This window comes from Odocoileus virginianus, chromosome 11 (assembly GCF_023699985.2).
Source record: "Odocoileus virginianus isolate 20LAN1187 ecotype Illinois chromosome 11, Ovbor_1.2, whole genome shotgun sequence".
NCBI classification, from domain to species: Eukaryota; Metazoa; Chordata; class Mammalia; order Artiodactyla; family Cervidae; genus Odocoileus; species Odocoileus virginianus.
Window position 1 is genome coordinate 34,224,222 of NC_069684.1, and position 6,000 is coordinate 34,230,221.

The following is a 6,000-nucleotide window of genomic DNA, read 5'->3' on the forward strand; positions in this document are numbered from 1 at the left end:
GCAATACAGGAGACCTGGGTCGGGAAGATCCCCTGGAGAAGGGAATGGCTCCCCATGCCAGGATTCTCACCTGGGGAATTCCATGGACAGAGAAGCCTGGCAGGCTACAGTCCATGAGGTGCAAAGAGTCGGACATGGCTGAGCAACTAACACATACCTATAAAGGATATTTTGGAAGAAAAGCTATAACAAACCTAGAAAACATAGTAAAAAGCAGAGACATCACTTAGCTGACAAAGTTCCATGTAATCAGAGATATGGTTTTTCTAGTAGTCATGTATGGATGTGAGAGTTGGACCATAAAGAAGCTTGAGGGCAGAAGGATTGATGCTTTCAAGACTCTTAAGAGTCCCTTGGACAGCAAGGAGATCAAATCAATCAATCCTTAAGGAAATCAACCCTGAATAGTCACTGGAAGGACTGATGCTGAAGCTAAAGTTCCAATGCTTTGACCACCTGATGCAAAGAGCCATCTTATTGGAAAAAACCCTGGTGCTGGGAAAGATTGAGGGCAGGAGGAGAAGGGAGTGAGAGAGAATCAGATGGTTGGATAGTATCACCAACACAATGGATGGACATGAATTTAAGCAAACTCTGGGAAATAATGAAGGACAGGGAAGCCTGGCATGCTGTGGTCCATGGGGTTGCAAGGAGTCAGATATGGCTTACAGATTGAACAACAAAAAAACCTAAAGGGTATCAAGCATATCAACATTTCTTTGTTACATAAAATTGCTAACTGTCCTTTGGGCATCTCTCTGGTCTTGGGCATTGTGGGCAGATTCTTTTGTTTGTTCTAAATGTACCCCTGCCAAGCTTCATGAGATAATCCTTCCAACTAATTTCCCAAAATTTGGTAAACAAGCTCATGTTATTTAATGACTGCCTGAGGACAGAGCTTGGTCTATCTTGTGCATTTTGAGTCCTAGATGTGCCCAGACCAAGTAGGCATTTGATAAATATTTGTCGAATGGACAGAAAATCCTTCAGAAATTATTTTCTAGTTTCCCTTGATCTATCCTCTTAGTAGGTGGAAAAAAAAAAAACTATTTTATTCTAACCCCAACAACAATTTCCCCTCCTTGTGATTATTTTAATGGTTCTCCTTCAAGCTATTTTCTTGACACACAATAATTTAAAATGTGGACTTCCCTGGTGGGCCAGTGGCTAAGACTCCATGCTCCCATGCAGGGGTCCTGGGTTCTATCTTTGGTTGGGGAACTAGATCCCGTATGCCAACACTAAGAATTAACATGCCACAACTAAAAAAAAAAAAAAAGTGCAGCTAAGACCTGGCACAGTCAAATAAATAAAAATTTTTACAAAAATAGTTAAAAGTGTATATGATGTCCCAGGTTGTACACAAAAATATGGACATGTTTTCATAAAATCCTGCCTTATGTGTTTTATGGGTTTTTGGCCACAGGGATCTATTAGCCAATATGTTCAATAGAATAGTCTGTTGTAACTCCCTTAAAACTGATATAATGGAGTTTATTATCCTGTAATTATCACTTGTGTTATGATGCCAAGTTTCACTGATTCATTAGCTTGTGCTTGTCCTTCCTGAAACGAGTTTTCAGGATTACACAATCCTACGCACGTGTGGCATAGGTGATGCATCACAACCGTGAATGAACTGAGGAATTCTGGGTGGCTCCCTCTTGCTCCAGAACCTCCCCCATATCCTAGTTCAATTGTGCCTGAGTTCCAGTCCTGTTCATCCATTCCCTGTTTATTAGGAATATCTGTGTCAGATATTACATGAGGCACCAGGAGCAGAGATTTTTGCCTGGGGCTAACGATTTCTTTTCAAAAGTAGGTTCAACCTGGGTAGATATCACATGAATCACAGATGTCTTGGTGTGAATTGATTTATGAGGTCCCTTAAGTTCACCAAGCCTGGAAGGGGTGGAGTCGAGCTTCCCACCCAGGCAGTCTGGCTTCACGTATTCCAAAAGTGTCATCCAACCACGTCATCATTTGGGGAGGATACACATTTACTGGGATGGGTCTGCCATTCCCCAGACATGTTTGGAATTACTCTCTTGGAATCTGATGAGAAGTTGTAGAGTTCGGGGGGACTTCCCTAGTGGCCCAGCGGTTAAGACTCTGCACTTCCAGTGCAGGGGGCGTGGGTTCCTTTCCCGGTTGGACAACTAGGATCCCGAATGCCAAGCGGCACAGCCGAAAAAAAAAAGAGAAATGGAAAGAATCTAATTACAGCTCTACTAGCAAGCAGATAAGATATTATAAGTGAATGGCTTCAGTTCTCCAACTCCTGTTTTCTCCTTTGTAAAACAGGGAGAACAGACCCATCTTATGAGATTCCTTTCGGCTCTACAAATCTGTGCTCCTGTCTCAACAACAGCATCTCCTTTTGTTATGAGCTTGATTTCTATATAAAATGGGGAGATATATAGACTTGCTTGGCTTATTGTGCTGAGTTGTTGGGCAGAGGATGTGAGATAAAGGCTGTGAAGACAAAATAATGAAGCGTGAGCTAGATGTAAGTTACGGTCTTGTGATGATATGTTCTCCAATCTTCAGATTGCTACTTTCTCTAGCCTGCAACTCATATTTTTAAATTAATTTTTATTAGAATATAATTGCTTTACAGTGTAGTGTTAGTTTCTACTGTAGAGCAAAGTGAATCGGCTCTATGTATATAAACTCTTTTTTGGATTTCCTTCTCATTCAGGTTACCACAGAGCACTGAACTATACAGTAGGTTCTCATTAGTCATGTCCGACTCTCTGCAGCCCTATGGACTGTGGCCTGTCAGCCTCTTCTGTCCATGGGATTCTCCCGGCAAGAACACTGGAGTGGGTTGCTGTGTCTTCCTCTAGGGGATCTTCCCAGTCAAGGGACTGAACCCGAATCTCCTGCAGCTCTTGCACTGCAGGCAGATTCTTTACCCCTGAAGCACTGGGAAAGCCCAATTATCTTATACATAATATCAATAGTGTATATATTTTGAAATACATGAGTAAAAACGCATGGTGCATCAATGTTGTGCATATACCTTTCCAGGCTCTGGAGAATGAGCAGCTGTATGGACCCAGTGCTCAAGGAGCTTAACTTACATTCAAGTGAAAGGTGAACACAAAGATAAGACAACTGAACGAATATGTTCATCTAAGTTGAGAAGACTGCCACGGAAGCTGGCTAAAGGCTGAGCTAAAGATGCACAGCTCACCCTGCAGAGCTCAGTCTCTTGGACGAAAGAGGTCTAGTCTGAGATCTGAAAGCTGCTACTAGAGGTTGAATTGTACCTGCCCACCCCTCAAGATCTGTCAAAGGCCCAACGCCTAGTACCTGTGAAAGTCACCTTGTTTGGAAATAAGGTTGTGATAGAAACAGTTAAAATGAGGTCATACTGGAGTAGGACTTCCCTGGTGGTCCAGTGGCTAGTTGGGTTTCCCAGGTGGTGCAGCGGTAAAGAATCCGCCTGCCAATGAAGGAGACACAAGAGATGCCACTTCAATCCCTGGGTTAGGAAGATCCCCTGGAGAAGGAAATGGCAATCCACTCCAGTACTCTTGCCTGGAAAATTCCACAGACAGAAGGGCCTGGCAGGCTACAGTCTCTGGGGTTGCAAAGAGTCAGATGCAACTGAACACACAAGCTGGAGTAGAATGGGCCTTCACTCATTATGACGTATCCTTAGGAAAAGGGACAATCGCAGAGGAAAATGCCATGAGAAGATGGAGGCAGAGGACTTCCTTGATGGTCCAGTGCTTAAGAATCCACCTGCCAATGCAGGGGACACTGGTTTCACCCCTGGTCGAGGAAGATTCCACATGCTACAGGGCAACTAAGCCTGCCTGCCACAATTATCAAGCCTGTGCACTCTAGGGCCAGTGCTCTGCAACATGAGAAGCCCATGCACTAGAGAAAGCACGTGTGCAGCCACAAAGACCCAGCACAGTCAAAAATAAGTAAATAAAATTTAAAAAAAAATGAAGATGGAGGCAGAGGCCAGAGTGATGCAGCTACAAGCCAAGGACTGCAGGTGACACGAGAAGTTGCACCAGGCAAGGAAGGAAGCTCCTCTTTAGGTTTCTAAAGGAATGTAACTCTGCCAACATTCTGATTTTGGACTTCTTACTTCCAGAACTCTGAGAGACGAGATTGCTGTTTTAAGTCACTCAGTTTTCAGTCATTTGTTTCAGCAGCCCTATGAAACCAATACCAGTGCAAAGGAGCTAGGCACACAGTGGATGAAGGCAGAGGGTCCCAGGGCTGCAGATACAGCATTTGCAGTGTCTCTAAGGAGGCAGAAACCTCAGCAAATGCAAGGAAGCAAGACAAAGCTTAGGAGGTGCAGCTCTGCCAGGAACAAGTTCCACCGGGGAATTTGTCTGTACGCTTGTGATGGTGATGGGACTTATGAAGGGTGGTCAGCCAGAGAACAGCAGAACGTACCTGGTGAGAAGGGATGGAGGGGGCTGGAGCCCACAACCTCATCAGGAGGTTGGTGACCCATGGCTTAACATGGGGCAGTGAGAGGATGGTGGTGCTGGGTTCTGGAGTAAATAAGTAGACCAGGAGTGGATCAGGTTTGGGCAGGCAGAAAGGAGAGGAAACACACGTATGACTGAATTTTAGATAAATGCTTTAGTGAAATTAGTTTTCAGGCTGGTGGGTAGTGATGCTCTTCATGAGCAGGTGAAAATTGGAGAGGAAAAGGTTCAGGTGGGGTGTGAACACCACGGGTTTGCTGAACTGTTGTGACTTGGCTCAGTCTTTGCTTTTACTCATCAAACTTGACATCAGGTGACTTGGCCGATTCCAAAATTCAAGTCCCCTTGTCCCCTCAAAAGGGTTGCAGGAATCTCTGTAGCAGATATCAGGAGAGCCTCTTGCCTCCAAAAGGCGTTTCAATGACGTCATTCCAAAGGGCGTGATCATTTGACTAATCCTCGCACTTTGAAGAGGAAACACTCTTGGAATACGTTAAGTTCTGGTGTCTTTGTAAAAACAGTAGATCTCATTTCTTCAAAGCCAGACCTCCTTGAGTCCAGATGTAGAAAGATCGTGTCAGAGCATGTCGTAAAGCTGCCTCACTACATTATCAAAGACTGTTTGCTTAAAAATAAATAATAGATGTATTTTCCCATCCCCATTTAATGAGGACCTTTTTAAGTTAACCATGAGCTAAGAGTCTCATGATTGAAGCAACGTGTAACTAGAAATTCGTAACCATCATGCCAATGGCATTTTCAGCTTGTGACTCGGTTTTTCTCGGACTTTGGATGATGCTTATGATCATAGAAAAACGGACTAGCTTTTGTGGTGGTTATTTTTATATGAAATGCTCTGTACTATAAGGCTGGGGAAAATGACTATAAATACAGTGTTTGGAATGGCAATCAAAGGGCAGAGGTAACAACATCGTAAATTACCTATATATCAATAAAAAATTAAAATAAATAACCATTAAAGACATACTGTACAGAACATAGAACTATATGTAATATTTTTTAATAATCTATGAGGAAAAAGAATCTGAAAAAAATATGTGTATATAATAAATATATAAAGAACTAAGTCACTTTTCTGTATGCCTGAAACTGACACAACATTATAAATCAACTATACTTCAATTGAAAATAAAATAAATACTCAACAAGGACCTACTATATAGTACAGAGAATTATATTCAATACTTTGTAGTAATCTCTAAAGGAAAAGAATCTCAAAAAGAATATATATATGCATATATATGTATATATGTATGAAGTCGCTCAGTTTTGTCCGACTCTTTGAGACCCCCAGAACACTGGAGTATTCTGGAAAGAGAAAGAGCCTTTCTCTTCTCCAGGAGATCTTCCCAACCCAGGGATTGAACCCAGGTCTTCTGCATCGCAGGCAGATTCTTTACCAGCTGAGCCGCAAGGGAAGCCCATATATATGTATATATACATAAAACTGAGTTACTTTGCCGTACACCTGAAACTAACACAACATTGTAAGTCAACTAGACTTTCATAAAAA

General features: G+C 42.6%; 1 long non-coding RNA gene across 2 annotated transcripts in view; it reads left to right on the forward strand.

Annotated features, from left to right (window-relative positions):
• Window positions 1–5,553, forward strand: part of LOC110149102 (uncharacterized) — an 81,600-nt gene extending 76,047 nt beyond the window's left edge. For both annotated transcript variants that reach the window (XR_011490333.1, XR_011490334.1), the window contains one exon: window positions 3,034–5,553. This is a non-coding gene — a long non-coding RNA (uncharacterized lncRNA). The remainder of the gene's footprint in view (window positions 1–3,033) is intronic.
• The last annotated feature ends 447 nt before the right edge of the window (window positions 5,554–6,000 follow it).